Source organism: Centruroides sculpturatus, unplaced genomic scaffold (assembly GCF_000671375.1).
Source record: "Centruroides sculpturatus isolate CEXI.00-Female unplaced genomic scaffold, Cexi_2.0 scaffold269, whole genome shotgun sequence".
Lineage (NCBI taxonomy): Eukaryota > Metazoa > Arthropoda > Arachnida > Scorpiones > Buthidae > Centruroides > Centruroides sculpturatus.
Window position 1 is genome coordinate 730,619 of NW_019384601.1, and position 21,521 is coordinate 752,139.

The following is a 21,521-nucleotide window of genomic DNA, read 5'->3' on the forward strand; positions in this document are numbered from 1 at the left end:
AATTTATAAAGACCTTTTAACTAGAAGCAAGCAATCTAAAATTACATACTTTTTGCAAAAGGTAAAGCATGGATCTGAAGATAATGCAGAAAAATACTCAGAGGATAAGGATAACTTTCCAAAAAGAAAACGCTCTCGGTTAATAGTGCTTTTAGTGATTACGAAGAAAACATCGTTTAATTTATATTATTATGTATCACTTAAGAAAATTTTAATAAAGATATTTATCTTAATTATGAAAATATAATAGCATGTTTTTTAATTTTTGGAACCTAACCCTCCTTTTCGTACTAGTTCTTTGTTTCGTATAACACAAATTCGCATAACACGGCAATTTTTTGGAACTTAACTACCGTGTTATACGGGGGTTACCTGTATATCTTAATATATTACTTGTATATATGTATATATATATATAGGCCTATATCTTAAGTTAGACTTCTCATTATAGTATTTTTTTCCAAAGATATATATATATATATTTTTTTTTCACTTTTACATTTTCAAAAATAAAAATAAAAATGAAATGGAACCACTCTATTACAACAAAATGCATGGAATAAATTTCTTTTATATCTAAAAACTGAAAACTTGTTGCTTCATCTGGCAGAATGAGTTAGGGGAAAATAATATGTTTTTATGGTTTATTTCTTATATTTATTCATTAAAAATAGATAGTTTACAATTCGAATAGTCATTTAATCCATTTAATTTTCTTAAAAACCGATGACGTTTTCTGTTAGATTACATAATATTTTATAGATTTCAATTTCGGCAATGTCAAAATGACGATAATAGCGATATATACTGTATATTACTAAATATATGTATTTTCAATCAGCGGAAAAGAAAGAAAGAATCATAGATCATTTTCATTTATTCCCGGTACGATTTTCACTCGAGAACGCTTGTTTAATTGTATATTTAAGAAACCTGTATGACAATATTTAATTTGTATTGTTTACATCAGTGGTGCCAAACAAAGATCCCGGGCCAAATCCGCCCGGCAAACATATTTGACACTAGTTATAAATGATAGAAATAGGCCTATGGAATATACAGCTATATGTGGCCCACCTACCTACGACTTATAAACAATTTGACCCACCAATCGAAAAGTTCGGACACCACTGGTTTATGTAAACGTTCTAAATGTTTCGCGGTAAAATTTTGTATAGGCCTAATAATAACAATTATTAAGAAAGATTGACAGAAATCTATTTGTAATATCTTTTTTTTTTTTTTGTATATAATTAAATGTACAATGTAGCTTATCTTCAACATATAATTACATCTTTAAAATATAATTATGTAATAAAGAGTAATAATTCTATTTAAATTTTTCGTTAGATCATGAAATTTCCTCATACAATTATTCGTTCAGTTAATGGACTTATCGAATCAAAGTCTACAAACTGAAATGTCAAATTTTATTTTTATTTTTTAAAATAAAACACTAAAATGAACATATTAGATAAATATTTAGATATCTTCTAAAGTCTTAAGGCACGGATGAATAACTGCGTTATTACCTTTAATTTATTTGTAATGCAGTTTATGGTGTCCTAATTTTTGGAAAATGGGATTATTACTTTATGATACTTAACCCAATTAAATGAATTTATTATATTGGAAAAACAAGGTTGACTTTACTAATAAACCCAAAACTATAAAACAGATTACAGATTTGTATTCAGAATGCCAAAATTTCCAGCATAACTCGAATTCTCATTAAAAATCATTCACGAGTTTTATCAATTAAATTAATTCTGACAATTTAAACTTTAGATTCTCTCAGAATTATATAAATATTTTCAATGCAAATTTGTAAGATTTTCTTTCTTTTTCTTTTTCTTTTTTTTTATCTTTCTATATATATGATAAAATGTACGGTACACATATCTTCAAATCTGTATATTTTACACTTTCATTATCGAAACTGTAGAGAGATAGCGAGGGATAATAATATTTTTTGGGTTAATGACTCGAGATAAAACTTATCATTAGCCTTGTTACGTAACTAGAAACTGGTTAGGAAACGTCAATAAATTCTGTAATTATTAACGTCTGTTAAAGTATAATTTAAGATAGTTTATGTTAGTTTTTATAGTTTTGCAAATTATTACATTTTTATATGGAAAATTTTAGATATTTTTAAGCTTATAAAAATTTTAAAATAATGTTAATGTTATTTTTCAAGTTCTTTCTTTTTAATTAATACAGTTTTGAGTATATATAAATATTTAATATTATTTTTTTTACTGTATGTTTAGATTATTTTAAATATTTTTCATGTGTTCAAATATGTTTTATGTATATTTATAGTTAAATTTTTAAAAAATATTTGTATATGAGATAAATATATTAAGATTTTTACCTCTTTTTTTTCATACTTTATTATTCAAAAATAAATAGATTATGCAAATTTCATTTCGTTCTTGCTTTCCCATTAGTGGCACCATCTGTTGATTAAAAAAAAATCTCAATTTTTAAGCCAACTACTTTAAAACTTTTAAATAATGCAGTTTTATTTTTAAAATATCGGCAAGGAAAAAGTTTTTATAAACAGAAAAATTGTACTTTTAATAAATATTATAAATATGTATTACATTTATGGCATGTGTGTGTGTGTGAATATTTCGTGTAAAGAGCCATCTGTTGAGAGAAAAACAAAATTTTATATTTCTATCAACGAACAAAATTAATATATATATATATAAATGAGTGTTTCTAAAATTTAATTAAAAATTTTTAATAGAGATTTTAATTTTTTTAACTTCATATACCTTACTGATTTCTAATCATGTTTATTTTTAGGAAGCGTCAACGGGATGAACGCCATGGCCGCTGTGGTTCGAGTTCCGTCATCGGTGTCGCCCTATCCAATGACTACAGCACTGCCACATCCATCGGCTATAGCTCCTCTAGCGGCTAATATAGCAATAGTTCGCTCGACGGAGCGTCAGGCTCCGGCGTCATCTGACGTCAAGCCTCAATCTAGGAGACCATCGAGCACATGTACTAATGGCAACCCACCTGTGGAGGGTTTATGAACGGTTGTTTTTTCCTCTATCTATCTATCTCTCTCTCTATCTCTCTCTCTCTCTTTCGGAGCGAAAAAGAAAAATATATTATCGATATACAATTCTACATATCTGTGTCGATTAGATATCTTAGCAGTGACGTCACGGTGCGCACGAGGCTGCCTTATACATATAAATATATATCTGTGTGTGTGCGTGTGTGTGTATATATATAAAATATATATATATAAACTTGGTATGTTTTCACGGTATACATTTCCATGAGTTATTTTTATTGATTTATTAATTCCCGAGTAAAAATTGCTCTTATAAATACATTTTTCTTAAAATTAGACTAAAAAAACTTTCTAATGTCGAGAAAAAATTACGAATAATTGCAAATACATTTTTAAAATGTTTTAACGATATTAGTCAATTATTAGTATTAATAGTATTAATAATTACTAGATTAATTTTCTATCCGTTCGGTTTCGGATTCGCTTCTAGATGGCGATAGTTGTACCGTGATGACGTACCAGTGTCGTCAGCACACCAAGTTGCCTTTTTCCCGCCTCAATGACGTCATATCTCTTTTATATTACCCAAGGTGCACCGAGGACCATTCTCCGTCCTTTTAATGTTTATGCCGTTTTATTTTCATTGCTCTGATGTAGAAATATTGCTTAATCGTGTACAGAATTTAAAAAAAAAAAGAGAAAAGAGAAAATAAAATAAGGAAAATGGAGGGAAAAATAGTAAAAAAAAAACAAACAAAAAAAGTATAATGAAATTTTATCACGTGTTTTGAATTTTTTTCGGTAGATGGCGATGTAAATTAAAACAACGAAAATATTGATTTTTTTTAAAATAATTTTTTTTTATATTTTGTTTAATTATAGCAGTTTAGCTAATTTAATATATGTTTATTTTTTGATTTTATTAAAATCAATTTAATTATGAAAAACATTTTATTTAATAATGTTAATTATTTCTGAAAATTAACAACGAAATCTTATTATCGGTTTGAACTTTTTTTTTAATTCATAAAGAAAAATATTCGAGAAACATTTTATCGCCGGTGACCTAACATTTAAAATTATTTTTACATATTTATCTTCCGAGCATAAATTTAATCCACTTCCACAGTTTTAATAATTCGAAAAATTAAAAACAAAATTCTATCGGTTAATATAGTGTTTCCCAATGGGGATTATGAACCATGAATACCCTACGGTCGGTTAAAGGGTCGACAATTAGTAGCGGGTTTAGTTTGCACGAAGCCCTAGAAGAGCACGCACTTGCGAAGCCCTTTTTTATAAAAGTATATATTGTATACTGTGAAGTCTACATCACACGATGTTTAGGATCAAGAAGAGTGTGAACAAGCTTATATCTGAAGCCCTTAAAAGCATGAGACCTATACCTAACACCGCTACTAGAAAAAAAGACCATTAATACATTAAATAACTTACATTGGGAAACACTAGACAAGCTAAATTATTGTTAAATAATGAAGAATAAGCATAAAAAAGCAATCATCAAATTCGATAATAGTTTAAAAATTTGTATTTCAAACGATTACAAACTTTGGAAACAGAAGAGAAAAGAAAAAAAGAAAAAAGTTACAATAGGATTATTTCTATAATTCGACATTTTCCATCAGTCAATTTGCATGACATTAGGAAAAGAGATTAGAATATGCAAGAGCTGACACTGTCTGGTTGAAAGTGCGTCTTGATGATTTCAAGAGGAGACAACTCGGCTTCAGTTTAATGCAATTACAACATCCTATTCCAATTACTTAGTACCTACTTACTTTGTTTAAAACGCAGACAACGAAGTCGACATACAAAATAACTAATCGATCCAGTAGATTATTGAAAAATCTAACTTTTCTTCTTTTTTCCAGCAATCAACTAAGCAATGATCCCAATTTTTTTTTTTTAAATTAATGATCGGGAGTATTTCGTACGGTAATACTAAATATTCGATAATGCTCGTTTTGTTAATAGTTTAAACATTTTTTTCCCGATATTATATATGTATAAATTATTCAATTTATTATCGAAAGTTTGAAGTATTAATCTTACATACTCTATATGTATATAATGGAAAATCTCACTCTCCATTAATCAATGTCTGTCAACGATTTTTTCTACTTATCTTAATATAATACTTATCTTTTTAATAGAGCCAAGGTATAGATTTTATTTTTGACATTAAGTTTTAAGGATTTTATTCTTATCAAAAAATATACATATATATTTTGGAAAATTAACCACGAAGCGAAATTATACAAATAATATTTTCAATATAACTCCGATGAATTATATTATTTCGTAAAATAAAATTATCTGCCGTCAAATAACACATAACTGTTATTTAGTAACATTAATGGGAAAATATCGATTGTCCGCTTTAACAATTTTGTCGTTATCGACGTTAGAGAAGCGCAAATTGTCATCTGTGTATTTTGTCCAATAAAAAAATATCTGTGAAGTTCAGAGGTTAACAACCGGTCACGTGTACTGTTTATAAGAACTAACTTCTCGCTCGGCCACATTTCTTTAATCGTTTTTTTTTTTTTTTAATTTTTGCCATTTAAAATAAATAAATTACGAACATATATATGCTGCTTGATATTATGATTGAAGAATTCTTAACTGAAAATAGATTTTTTCCCCTACCTCAGTACGAAGTCCAAACACTATAGAGAATTTCCTTCTTCTCGGAGAATAAATCTTCCATCCCTTCTCAGGTATGTAGCGATCCCCGAGGAGTCATTTTATAATCCACCGTGTGTGCTTTCTGTCAATACATCCGAAAATTATTTGCAATACTAGAAAAGTTATGAAATATTGAAATGTTCTATACAGTTTACAAAAGGAATAACAATAATAATAAAAAATAAATTAAATTTCGAAAGGAAGAACTGACTAATTGGTTGTGTTAAAAAAAATTCAACTCTGTTTTACTAGAATTTAAGTCTACTTTTAATACAATAATTGTACTTTTTTTTTGGTTAAATATACAATTCGCATCTACAGGTTAGAAATCTACATTCACAGATCTATTTTATTTTATTTTGGGGGAGGGAAAGAAGAAGAGAGAACAATGTCCTGCTTCGCTTCCAAGCAGATTAAAGACAAAACAGGAACAAACATAAAAGTCCTTATTTTGTCTGTGCTTTAGAAGGAATACAAAACTAGAGTCATACAACTAACTTGTAAGAGAAACTTAATCCGTTAAAAAGCCTACTTTTCATCCATTACTTCTTTTCTTTACACATTCGGAAATTGGAATATAGTACAGAATTTCCGCTAGATAATTGCGAAATGAATATAACTTCCAACGGAAATAAATCTTTTATTGTCATTTCCACATTTTATATCAATCCTTATTTTTCTATTCTATAAATTAAGATTATTAAAATAATAATAATAATAATAATACTGTAATATATTTAAAATAAACAGAACGAAAATTCGTTTGTAAGTTAATAAACGAAATGAGGAAAAACAGAAAATAGGAAGATCTATATAATAAAACAGCTGGAAGGCGAGAATCAATTTCTAAACTTTGTCTAAGATTTCTATGCAGTTGAGATATTTTAAAGGCTAGTATAACATCTAATATTAAATTTACTCCAGTTTTTCCACATTTAAAAGACTAAATCATATTTAAAAACACTTCAATTTTCTGGATTAAATTATTTTTCTTTAAAAATTTCTACCAACATTAGTCGGTCAGAAGGGAGTAATTTGTCCCAGAATGCCTTGCCGTCACAGCAGGATCCAATAACCCATTCCGAGACGGTTGTCGATATGATGTGATGTGCAGCTAGCGATTTTTTCGCGCTTCTTCCTAAGATTTTGATCAAATTATTAGGCACTCCGATGTGTTAAAATTCCAAAGATAAACAAGCTGGGCGCTGGCTTCGCCAAACAATTTTTTCTTATATATACATTTTTTTTTATGAAATTCTCAAATTCTTGTTTATTTATGTCATCCAGGACATATACACCTACATCAACCATTAGACAGCTTCCAGTATGGAGACGGTAGCGCCATACGTCAGAGGCGGCACTCGGCTGCACTACTTCACAACAGGCACAAAGAGGCAGGAGTGAGTATCAGGGACGATAGAGGATTCTACACATCCATAGACAAACTACTATGTCACGTGATCAAAGGGTCAGGTAGATTGGAAAGTCAAGGGAGGTGTGAATTTACAGACAGAGACCAGCCCAACTAGAAATAGAGGTAAGTGGGTAAAGCGTATCGGACTGCAGTGGATAATTGGATAATTCAGCCAAAAATATTACCACACAGAAGAAAAAAGTTTGTGTTTTTTTTTAATTTATACAGAATTTTTAAACTTCGACTTAAAAAAATCGCAAATAATTAAATGGGAAGTTTTCATTTATTCTCAATTTTTTCGTTAATGGATGACGAATATTGCAATCGCATTTATTCAAAATTCAATAAAAATTAATTGATTAATTTACAGAAATAAATCTTATCGAGACATTTGCTAATAGACTTTCCCTTTATCTGCAAATTAATTATTAATAATCCATGATTTGAACGAAAAACCCGACATTCTCTTAAATGTCATGCCTTGTGGTTAAAGAAAGAAAGAAAAAGTGATCAATAAATAATAACATTAATTCTTTTATCAGATGCTAATCTTTATTTATCTTAGTTGTTAAGAGCTCACTAAAACAGATGCATAGTCCCATTATCCTTTTAAAAACAAAATAACCGAAATAAAACCCTAATCTTATTTAGCTTTTAAACTTATCATGATAAACTTAATTTTTCCTAATTTTTTTTATGAGTATCATCCTGTGCAACTTCTCCGCACGACTACTCTGCTTTATTGTAAAATCTCTTTACCAGGCGTTCTTGAAAATATTAAAAATAAAACATTCCCTTTCATTTTTTTTCTAAACGGTTAATAAAAGTTTAACTACCCATTTCTTTTTGCTTTCTAAAAATATATAGTTCTACTGCAATTTATTTAATTTTAAAGCCTCTCCCAAACGATTAAGTGTACGACTGTTACCGGAAGATTATTACTAGATTTTTTCGAAATTCTATAACAGTATTTATTAACTGTATGTATATATAATTATTAAATCTAAGTAAACAAAGCAGTTAACTCTCTATATATAAATATATATACACACACAGACACACACACATACAACACACACACACACAAGACGGCCATTCACAACATGTTAAATTCTGTTTACTCTTTTATTATAATTGTACGTACAGTTTCTGTAACCTAGCAACCATGCTATTTCTCAGCAAACCGAACTGTGAATCAGTCGGACAGACGGTACCGCGGACAAAACATTTAAGCCAGCGACTGCCTGGGATAATCGTCTTTCTATAACCTGTGATCAATCGCCGACCGGACACCTGTAGCAAATGTAGCAAGAGGGATAAAAAAAAGAAAAAATATGCGGTGGTTAACTCCCTAATCTACATAACTACATAAGTATGTAAATTGGGAAGAGAAGAAAGATGCAGCGTATTGCGAACGTCCTAGTTAGTTAATCCCCATCGTAGACAGGTAAGATTCTTTGGACGTTTGTCATTTGTATAACTCTTGCTGTGCCGCATCTCTGTGTGGTACCGACTGCTAGTCCGCCATATTGTTGGCTGTATATCTGCATTTTGTATTTCTCCGGGTGAAAATAACTTTCGCTCGTACGTATCGTGTTTTGGACGTTGGGGGGAAACGGTTGGCTGTCGGATCGACTGGTTTCAACCAGATGAGTCTGAACGTAATCAATGGAACACACCGTAGTTTGTCTGCTCTACGCATTTGACTTGTGTTTAAGACGTTTAGATGTGTTTGTCTGTAAGTAAAATAGCGACGCATTGCAGTGTTTTTCAGGTAAGCTTAGTGTTGTTATGTTATTTATAATTAAATGCACGTCGACTGCTTGGATTGAAATACGTCGCTGATACGTTTAAATATTTTAAACGGCTTATAATCTTACATCCTGCATTCTCCGTCATTTAGTTTATGTGCGTGTAGCATGTACACTCCACCCAATGTTTCACACTAGGTGTGTCCATTTAGCTACCGAATCGTTCAACAATTTCACTTCCAACAAGTTCTCAAATGTATTGTTCTTATCTACTTCTTAAATTCTTAAAAATGTCAAACACGACGCTATAAATTTACTATTTATTGACTTAAATATATTCGACTATTATTGGATCTAGATCGAAACTACTGTGTGTAGTTGATTTTATTGTATTAGATAAAGTCGAACAATTATCCGATGTATCTATAATTCTCCTGTTCGCAACTATTGATTTTTTGATAGGATAAAACTTTTCGTTAAGAGTGAATGTGTTTAAAAATCCGTACAGATTTTTGTTTAATCAATTGTATAGTGTTTTATATCTTAGAGTTATTCTTTAGATTGTAGTATATGAGCGTCGGATTGTTCAATCGGGATAAAGATTTCCCAAAAGGCCACATTTATCAGTTTAGAAAAGGAATTTTCAGTTTAAATCCTTTTTTAACTAGAATGAAATTCGAAAAAATAAACATGTTCATAAATAATATTTTTATGATTAAAAAATTGCAGACGTGAGTTATCGTTATGCATCTGCAATTAAATAGCGTTATTCTCATTCATAAATTCATTTATTAATTTTACATTATCGGCGAATACTTTTGATTTTTCTATAGAACTATTACTATTTAAGTAATAGTTCTATAGAAAAATCATAAGTATGCAATTAATTGTAATTTTTGTGTATTTAACACAAAAATTACAATTAATTGCATTTTTAGAGTTTTAATCGCACAGTAATTGTTTTTCGGAGAGTTAAAGGTGCAAGCTAATAATTTACTCATTAATAATTATTGTTTAAAGAAATCTGTTACTAATAGAGTATTCATTATTCATTTTTTTACTTACAATTTATAGTTATATTTTATTCGATCGTTTGTCATGTTTTTATGTCAAACAGATTACTCTAATACAAAAGATCTGTTGTATAAATCCAGCTGCAAATACTTTCACACTATTAAAATTGAATGTACGATTTTAGACTGAATATGGCATGTACTGTACGTCCAATCCAAACGCATTTGTATTTTCCAAGACATAAATAATAGAATCTAGTCAATCCTGGCATATATTCAAGTACAGTAAAATCCAAAATTGTGAAATATTCACCTAAGCACGATCCAATCACTTCCTTTTTCCAATAACTCTTCGACAAACCTGGAAATTTCATTTTTTTCCTTTCCACTCTGTGTATTCCGAGGAAAGAGTATGCAATTTATTCGTTCTGTAGTAGTACGTAAATTTTCTGCTGGTTCACTCGAGTTAACAGTGTTGCCAGTTGTCAAATTCTTTTTTAAAGTAAAAATTCCAATCCAGGAATTGTGTATATAGGAATATATTATGCCTCTCAATCTATAGATTCCTTTAAATTTGATAATGTACCCGATGAAACTAGCTTTTTAAGATATTACCTATTTCAAAAGTTGATGTTTTGTGTAAATCAAGTTAAAATATTTTCATAGCTTCCTTCCTCGAAAGAAAAACAGAAAACTCACTGTTTTCTTTACATTGCCTACTTTATAAGATTGCTGAGATGGAGAAAACGTTAATGTTTTAAGCCGTTAAACGAAATTTTGATAAATTATAAATTAATATGGGAGATGTGGATCACTCTACAATACATGTGGTAGGGTCTGCAAGTCCAAAATCCTAAATGATAGGGGATAAAAAAACCTGTTGAGTGCCTGAAGAGGAGCCAAAATGGCTACCGGTGTGTTTAATTGATTTTTGTCTCAACGCCAGATTGTCGCCAAAGGGAAAAGTGCGACAAAGATAGATGGATAGCTAAGTTAGCTAGAAAAATCTCCATTTGAACTTGTACCGAAATGTACAGGTGACTATAAGCTGTGAAAATCACAACTTTAAATGTCCGCCAGTCATATAACAAATGGAAAAAAAAGACTTTTTTTCGTGTAAAAAATCGAGGAAATATGTTTATATATGTTAAAATTTTTCTTTTTCTCCATGAAAACTACATTAAGATTTACCATTGGAAATATATCATTTCTAAAATATTAACCATTTATATGCAATTAAGTGATCAATTATCATTACACGTTCGATATTATCTGTTTTAAAAAATATACTTTAAGAATATATATATATATTTTATCCATTGGATAAATTTAACGATGATTCTATTGACTTGGCACAAACTTTGATTGATGTTGACTCTTCTAGAAAGAATGTTAACCTCAAGAAAAAGGAATTTGAACAACTCAAGTCGTTTTTAAACTTTGATGTCTGAATTTTTATCCTATTTCTAAGACAATTACTGGATCATATAAATCTCTTTCGAAAGTGTTTTTAATAGTGTCAACTTAGCACTCGATCTCGAATCAATCTTTATAGATTTAAAAGAAAAATTGTCGCAATTATAAAGCTTGTGAAAATTATATTTTACAACATATAAAACTTCGCTTCTACACGATACACATCACCACTAACATTAAAACATGTTGACAAGGTATAATAGTTTCTGACACTTTTTGTCGTATCGTTTTTATATAATCAGTGTATAAGCAATTTATTTTTATATTTTATTTATAAATAATTAAGAAAGCTCTTTTTAAAATAAGAAATGTATATAAACAGATAAATCAATTGTTCTGTTTTATTTTTTTTATATTATTATAATATAAATATTTGTCTCTATATTTAGCAATAAACTTATACTAAAGAAAAATATTTGCTGCACACCTATAGTTTAAACATATATTTCAATATAATTAAAACATAACAAACAAACATTACCATAACAATAGCAAACACACCATCAATCCCGAAAAAACGTCAATATAGAAAGAAAGTATACAATCAATGAATATCCCGACGAAATTCACTCAGAACTACAATATTTCATCCAAAAATCAATATGCAGTGATAATATATTCAGCATTCGTTTCGTGTAGATAATTTTGGGGTTTATCTTAAGTGTATCCAATTAATTAAAGAACGCAACCAGTGCCATATTTCTGGAAAATATTTTCGGAAATGTGAAGTTATATTTATGAGTTTTTTTCCCCTTCTATCTATGAGGTATCGATCGGAATTCTGACAGATATTAAACGTCTGTACACTGATAAATCGAACTTTTAAAGCTTGTTTGACGAGCAGAAATACTCTATTTGGAATTTTCGTTTAAAAATTACAAAATTTCGAACTTTTCTCTCTTTAGCAGTTGTAACGCGATCCTACTTTTTATCTCCCCGTCACTATTCGAGTGTAATGTAAACAATGGGAAACGGTCGTAAATTGTTGACATGCCATCTAAAATCCGAAAGAAAGAATATCTTATGACCAAGAATATAACTTAGAATATCATAACATTATAAAAACTTCCATTCGAGAATTGATTTTATACAATAATTTTTTCGTCTCTAACTTCTTTAAAACGAAAAATCGTAACTAAAAAATTAAATATTTTAAAACTTTATCTAAGATTTTATTATAAACTGTACACGTATGGCTTATTGTTATTGCTATTTTTGATTAATAAGAAATTTAAAATTTGTTGTATTTTATTCTATTAACGTATTATAACATAACAGCGATTGAAATCCTCAAAGTATTTAAAGCACAAAATTACTAAGTACGTTTTTCTTAACATTTCTTATATCTATTATTTCCGTGTATTATCTTGTATCCATTATTCCATATTTGTTTCTATCCTATGTTTATTTTTGCCAAGTATCCTATGTCTACATTTACTCGGTATTGAAGCTTGTTACATCGTTCCTTTTATTTATCGTTATGAATTCTACCGCAGATTGCTCATACCATATAGTTTCTTGTGTATTGATCTCCTATACTAATCTTCATTTACCATTTCGTTCAAATATTAATAACAATTTTATAGAAACAGTTGGCATTATAAATTATCGCAAAATATTAGTTTTTTTTTTCTTTTTTATATAAATTAATTTTAAAAATGAACGTTTAATAAATCTTCATCGAAAAATAATTTAATAGATGAATAATTTATTCCACTAAAAATAAATCAACAATCACGAAATTATTGATTATTCTATAATGAATTATATGCTTTCTCTTTTATATTCTTTATTCACGTAATTAATAAAATTAAAGAACACGTAACTTGACACAAGTAAAAATGTTATAAAATCTTGTCAGATTGCCTAATAGTAGTAGTTGCAGAAGCATATGTTCTTGGGGATTGTCTAGTTCTTCATCCAAGAGTTCTCTACTACCGTGGCATTATTAGCTCTAAGCTGAACATGACACAGCTTCGAGATGCGTGACTAGACTAGTAAAAACGTACTCCACAAAATTCAACCTTCTTAATATCACAAAAAGATATCAACTCTAGACTATAGGAAATTGTACAGAATAAAGAAAAGAACAATAACAAGTCTTCCTCAACATTTTTTGCACCTTTTTTTTTAATTTCCTAATAAGGCACGATAAATTATACTTCTCTTCAAATGACTTAAATATGTCACTGAATCGTGGCGTATTTGAAATTTTAAAACATATACTTTTGGCAAAAATCCAAAGGGTCGTAAATGAAAAAAGAACATTAAAATATAAAACAACACCATCATGCCATCCTGTAATTGTGAAAATTGCTAAACCATATAAACAGCCATTTTCGGTTTCTTTCATCAGTGATTAAAGGCTATTGTATATTGTAGGAAACGAAGTTATTTTTAAAGTACATTACTTTCAATTGTGAGACAGCAATTTATAAAGAAGGAGAAACGTATGTTCGGCTATTCAATTTATACAGCAAAATAATCAAATATTAACATTCAAATGAAAGGGATTCGTAACATCTATTCATTCATTTTATCTGTCGATTAAACAATAACATGTCTTACGTATTACTAATCAGGTGTGGTCAAAATCAGACAATTAGTATGTATCTTCCCTCCAGAGATGCATTTCCTTATCTCTTTCCAAGTAGATCAGTAGTTTAGTAAATTTAGATTGATAAATCACTCTCTAACACATTTATCGCTACCTACGAAGAAATATTAACTGAGCATTTGCTACTGCTTTAATCAAAGTTAATTTGAAAGATTTCTCGAACTCTACTCACACGGAAATTTTTTAAATAAATGCAATGATTACTTTCAAAATGTAACTCGTTAAATTCTTTATTTCTTCCTATTAGGGCTATTTTCGCTTCTTATCTAACTTATCCTGAGGTTTTTATAAAATTTATAGGTTTATTCTTATAAAAAATAATATTTTTGATTTAATATTTTATTTTTAATAACGATTTTTGTAAGAGCAGAGCCTTGTAATTATTGATTTTCATCTTTTAGTGAAAAATCATTAGTCAAGCTATATGTAGAAGTGTCGGAAGTGTTTTGTGAATACAGGACAAAGTACCGTCCTTATAACGGTAATCAATTCAATAATTAAACCTCTAATTTTGAACGAAAAATAATTATTAAGTCGATGAAGAGTAGAGATAAAGAAAACCTGATTTTCCAACTGTCGAGATGTCATGTATCAATTTATGAGTTTAAAAAAAAAAACACCATTTATATAGTCGTTATATCGTTCTCCTAGTTTTCAAAATTGATCCTCTATATAAACTTAAACATCTGCTACCAGTAAGACCATCAAAAACGTATTACTATTTCTACCCCAAAACTGCTCTTCGCCCTTAAAATACTCCCTTACTTGTCCACAACCATTCACCTTATACTTCTTAGAGACGATACTCTCCAGTTTTCTCTGTGCTAATGATTTGATACAATCTTAGTGAATTGCGGCATAAACAAATGCACACGTAGCATATTAAGAATAAAGCCCGTTACCTTTACAATTGTGAGACATAAAGTCGATAAATGGTGGCACATTGCCAATGGGTTCGTAACACTTCCACTTGACTATCAAATCTTTATAAATATTATTTTTCAGATAATCTATAAAAGTTAAATATAATTTTTTTACATTATGTAATTCATTCCTCCCTCGGCATTTCCGTAATTCTAACAAATAAAATCTCCGTAACTTCAATTTTTTACGTTAAAAATAATAAGAAAAAAATGTACAAGAGATGTACGACAAAGCATTTACGAAATATCCGACCTTCTGAAATTTAATGATAAAACAAAAATCGATGAGAGAATTATTCTCAGCAAATCTAGATTTATTTTGAACAAGTCTGTCTAAATGTGATAAACGAGAATTAACTTCTCTTGATTTTATTTCCACTTTGCTTTTCTTTTTTTCCCTGGCATTAATTATAGTATTGGGATTACCAAAATTTAGTTTTAGCCTTTTTTAAAACGTATACAGAATTCTTTTAAAAACAGTTTTAAAAATATAAACGTAATTCGGTAAAAGAGTAAATAAAGAAAATAAAACTACAATATATTGAACTACTGAACTAACGCAAGATGCCAACTGTTGTGTTAAACATCATTAACAGTTGACGTCTTTGGTTAATTTTACTTTGTACATTTTAAGAGAAAATTGAATCTTGTGATAATCAGTCTAATGACTACATTATTCTAATAGTAAAGACTAGCTATGACTAATAAAATTGCTTTCGTCCACGTACAGCTTGGTATGATTGCTTCTATCATCCAGAGAAGAGATTTATGAGAACTTCTCTGACAGATGGCGATGACATTTTTCCACTTCTACGGTTAAATGATTTATTTGGCCTTTGTTAACTTAATACAATTATTACTAAGGTTTATTATAATTTAGACATTACATAGTTTATATTAATCAACACTTAAAGACTATTTTAGAAATACATTTCGATGTTTAATGTCTCTTCAGACGATGCTTTCCTTTTTCGGTTATTTTTAAGTAAATATATTGTGTGTTAAGTTTTGTATAACATACTCGTATTATTTTCAAAGTAAATATATAACTTTTTGGTTTACAATATTTTCAAAAATAAATATTTGATCTTATCTAAAAGTCTCGAGATGCTTTATTTTTCTAGCATCACTTGTTTATAATAAGAAAACGGTTTTAAGGAACATCTGTTTACTATGATTGAGTTATCAAACTGATTTCGTCAGCAGACTTTATTTTAAATTAGTGTTAAAAATTATTATCAATTTATTTTTATTATCAGTACAATGCCGGGCTGCAATTATGCTCTCCACTTCAAATTAGTACTGTAGTGTCTTGCCCTGCCCCTGTACAGCGTACAGCATACTTTTCCTGTTAGCAATAGAGTCATGCCGGTGACCTACCTAACTCCTTTCAGGAGAAAATATTTGAATTGAAATAATGTAACTTTCGGTATGAACCAGAAATATAGTTAACCAGGGCCTCTTGCCCCTAATCTTTCCATATCTGGTCTCGACCTTCATCCATCTGACTCTGTTCTCGAGATTAAGGAAGGGCAGACAGACGGACATACGGGGGGAATTTATAGGTCTACAATTTTTTCAAATTGCAACACAATAAAAGTATTTTAAGTACGGAACTACATTAAGTTTTATCTGCTATATTAGTAACTATAAACAATTCACACTGTTTAAAACTAATCGTAATGCATTTCTTTAGTACTTTGTTTAATTCTTACTTTTAATATATGTAATTAAAACTTTCAAATTTGTTTTCTATTGCTATAACAACAGATTACACCAAATTTTCTTTATTAAATAATAATAATGCGAGTGTGATGTGAACCGAATTTGCATTAATAGAATAAAAACAGTGGACGTTAATCGACGTTCAAAAACGCTCGTTTGAAGATCGGAATTTTAGAAACTTTAACATTTTCCTGAAAACGTTTAAATGAAGAATGTCGTTAAATTCTACACTCCAATAAATTTTTGTTTTGTTTAAATTTTATATTCTTAAATTGAACTCTAAATCTGTATTTTGTGAGTTGGTTAGTTAAAAAAAAAATCTAGAAGTCAGTAATTATCACGTCAGTACGAATCTACGCTCTGACTAATAATGCTTATTTTATTTTTTGTAAATTCTAATTCTAGAAATGTTTTAATGAATGCTCCACAGTAATACTTTATTCTATTTATTTAATTTTTTGAAGTGGTTTTTTGAAGAGGAATTCGAAATTAAGAAGAAATTAAACTTTTTATCCCTTGTTTGGAAATACTCCAAATTTCGCACGTTTCTATCACAATGAGGTAGAAAACACACTTTCACTGACGTCATTACCGGAATGTGATTAGGCAAGAAGCTGTTCCGATTGAAACAGAAGCTCGCCTTTCATTTCTCTCACTTTGAAATGAAATTAGCATTGCTTACACTTTAAAAGTAGATTGCAATTCTTGTACAGAGAGAGACACTAAGAGATGATGATAATAGTGTTGGATTGCCTAAAATAATTAAAACAAGTTCAGATAATTTTTATCTGACAGGAAGGGAATAAATCTTAATAAAACTAACTAATAGATCAATTATCGACCCTGTACCCAAGGTCGCTGCAATACAGTGGAGTGATGTCGGGCAGCTGTGGCTGATTGACTGCTCTCGTCTAGTAACGTTCGGCTCCCTTTCTCGAATTTTATTTCGAACCTCCTCTTAAGTCCGTACTTCAATCAATTTAAATGATGAAAAAACTGACATCTGCAGTCAACAACTCTTTCCGTGTAATCCACTAAGCAGATAATAAAACGAATTTTTTTTTTCCTTTCCCCAAAAATCTATCTGCATAGTTGTTTCATGAACCAATAATTTCTAATTACATTTTACTTTAATTAGTAAGATATTCTAATCCCATCAACTAAGTTACTTTTTTCTTTTTTAAAAAATTTCCGATATTTTAATTATTTTACGCTTGAATATTTTAGAAGCAGAGAAAGATCTCTTAATTGACCACTAAGCACTGGTTATCAGTAAATTAGAATCGAATGTCCACCAATAGACTCCATCTATATATATATATATACGGCAACCCAGAAAGGATAAAATATGTTATTAAGCTTCCTGATAGATCTATATTTTTATATTAAAAACAATTATTGGTATCATTGAAAATCCCAAGCGATTAAATATCCAATGGAAATCAATAAATCTTCACTATCGACATCAGGATTTAGAAGTAATCTTCATACCCCTGAGATCTTTTCTTCCTGTTAAATAGCTAGTCGTGTCAGTCACAGCAAATAGCTGCAGGTAGAATCCGTAAGTAGACTAAAGAAATCTTCAGCAAAGAACCAGAAACCTTTTCCTGTTCTAAATATATCTTCTTTCAAGCATTATATAATATAGCTTACAACTTTCTCTCATCTTTACTATAAAAATATGATTTTTTGCTTTTTTGACGAATATTTTCAGAGACGTAATGAACTTTTAAGTAAAAAAAAAAAACGAAAAAAACCCCCAAGAATTTACATCTGCATTAATGGAGTAATTACTTTATGATTGATCAGTTTTGAAGTGTATACATACGAGCTAAACTCATTTTGAAGTTTTCTGTTAATGCGCTTCCTTGTCTGAGATATTAATAAAGTTTCCGATAAAAGATACGCATGATTTACAAAAGTGGAATAAAATTTGGAATACTGTACTTACAAAATAAAATTATTTTAAAATAATTATCGATAAACAACGTTTGTTTGTCCAAATGTTTAGATGGATAATAGATTAATTGTTGCATGTTGGTTACCACTACTTTTATTGATATGAAGGAATTGGACACGTTTCCTATCCTGGTACCCGCACGTGAACTCCACTCTTAAATAGGTCAAAGAGAAGATATACATGTATCTCTAAACAATAAATTTTCAAGGATATAGAATTTTTATTGATAACTTCTATGAAATTATTTCCTGTAAGCAAAAGAGTTTATCGACTTCGTTTTTCATATTTTATTTTTCAAAATTCAGTTTAGCTTAAAAATGGTGTTTTTTTTTTTTTTTGTTTTTGCAGTTTCAGTTCCTGAATTCACGTTTAGTAGATTCAGAACATATTACTTTATTCATATAAGATGATATATTTTATAAAATAAAATTGTTATGGAAGAAACATGTACTGTATCAATTTTTACCAAACAATCTTTGTTTTCCTATTGCTGAAATATGATTTTGATATCTAGAATAGTATTTTCTCAGACATTTTCAACAAGATCTATAATAATAACTCTCTCATCGCGCATTTACTGATGTGAAGTTTTCAAAACAATTTTTTTTTAAAAAGGACTAAATTGATTTAAAGCCATTAGGGGTTCTAAAATTTAAAATATTGAAAAAGTTATTTTATTTATTTATTTTTTGAAAAATGCGCGAAAACTTTCTTAGCCATAGTAGAACTACTTGTAGATAGGTGATAAAATTTAATATTAATCCAATGCTACAGCGTTGGATAAATATTTTGAATTTATTTATATTGTTTATATCTTTATGTATGCATGTATCTGTCTATCTGTAAATACAATGTTATTCATCTATAATAGGTCTATGATATAGGGGAGATCGGGGCAACTTCGGCATGCGGGGCAAGTTTGTCAACCACTTTTTTTAAAAAACAAATTAAAAGGAGACTTTGGTTATAGGTTAGGCAGTTGAGTTTTATTGGTGGCTTGTTGAGTGTAGTGTTTTTATTGTTCTCCAACAAGCGTAGTTGAATTATCAAGCAAATTTTCATTTTCGTTCAATTCCATATAATATTTTTTTTCCATTTATATTGAATTGGCAGGTTTTGTTATAATTCCATGATAACGAAAGTTACTTTTCCTGTTAGAAGGATGTAACTTCAACTTATTCACGTGGCCAGATCGTGGCTTGGCATTCTGTTCTCAGGGTTGTACTTAATGTTTCGAAATCATGACTAGCGGGGTAAGATCGGCAACATAAAGCCACATTAGAAGCAAAGGATAAAAATCAAACAGATGATAAATGAAAACATGTTTGCATTTGTTATTCATGTATATATGTCTTTGAACTTGCATTTCGTTGTAATAATATTAAATGGGTGTTGGATTTGTATTTCTTTGTTTTAATAGTGAATTCCAACTTATACATTGTTAATAACATAATTTTATATACGTGCCTATCTTGCCCCATTACTGTTGCCCCTATACCAGGGGCAACTTTAATAAAAATAATTAAAATAATTACAACTTTACAAAAAGAGAGAAGTTGCCGATCTTGCCCCTATACCCGGGGCAACTTCGTCAATTTCTCTCTTCTTGTAAAGTTGTAATTATTTTAATTATTTTTATTTCCAAACTGATTTTAACCAGTTCTATAGTAAGGTAACATTCCAATAGACAATATGCAAAGCTTTTTTTTTCAGTTTACAGCAGTATTTATTACACAGAATTTAAGTAAAGCTTAACATGCCGATCTTGCCCCGATCTCCCCTAGTATTATGTTGTATGATTTATAATTGCCCTTGTTTACACAATTAGAAAGAAGTGGTGCTTAAATAAAAAACAAAACAATTCCTTTTTCTAGAGAGGTACTAATTAAATATGTAACCAGCCTCAATTTTACTCAGTACAGGTATGTCAGACCAGCAAATAGGTGCGAGTAGATTTACTCACTAAAAATATCACAAGAAATCAGATCAAATGCAAACTTCACACGGATTTAGAATAATCCATTTCCGCTTAACCATTTAATCAAGTTCTTAAAAATAATTTCATCTTAATTTACATATATTTTGTTAATTATAAGTGACAAGTGTTTATAATAATTGAATATGTATACGTCTAGTTATTAATATATAAATTAAATTTAAATATTACGTTTATGTTCGTAGACTGTATATAAACTTTTCCAGTATGAATATCTAAAAATGTTATTAGTGATAACCTTTATTTAAATTCTGTTTTATATATAAAATTTAAATTAATAGATGTTCGTGTAAATTATGTTTTTGTATACACTGGTAAATAGATTTTAATTACAAATATAAAATTTATAAGGCTAAATAAAATGTGAAGTTTTAAAAACTATTCATAATTTACTTTCCTAAATGTTCTCAACTTCATCTATATAAATCATTTTAAGATGAGTAATTATGTCTCAAGTATCCATGAAAAGTAAACTGGCTATTAATTTACAATAATATATATCTAAGAATAAAAATGATTATAATTTTAATAACTCAAGTTAGAGTTAGTGTACCAGATTGTTAATAATAAATGTTGATATAACAAATGATGATTAAATAAGGAACAGTACCCGTTAAGTTATTGTATATAATCTGTAGAAGAAATCATAAAAGATACTGATAAACTCTCACACTCATAAAGAACTGTGGACTACAATAATATAATTACGATATGTTGTTTTACATTAGAATTCTTTTAGAACATGAAAAAATATCTGTAAAAATAAAATAACCCATAGAAGATCCTGCGAATATTATTAAAATAATCCGGTTTAATTCAAGTTAAGAAACAATTAATTCATTAAATATCTGGATGAATTTAATTCGGTTCGTAACCTCAGTATAATGTTTATATTAA

The 21,521-nt window shown here is 28.9% G+C and overlaps 1 long non-coding RNA gene across 3 annotated transcripts in view; it reads right to left on the bottom strand.

Annotated features, from left to right (window-relative positions):
- Window positions 1-2,377: 2,377 nt before the first annotated feature.
- The window catches only part of LOC111625009, a 37,482-nt gene continuing 18,338 nt past the window's right edge, over window positions 2,378-21,521 (bottom strand). For all 3 annotated transcript variants that reach the window (XR_002756669.1, XR_002756670.1, XR_002756671.1), the window contains exons 3-4: window positions 5,711-5,831; window positions 2,378-2,462 (exon numbers count right to left, since the gene is read on the bottom strand). This is a non-coding gene — a long non-coding RNA (uncharacterized LOC111625009). The remainder of the gene's footprint in view (window positions 2,463-5,710; window positions 5,832-21,521) is intronic.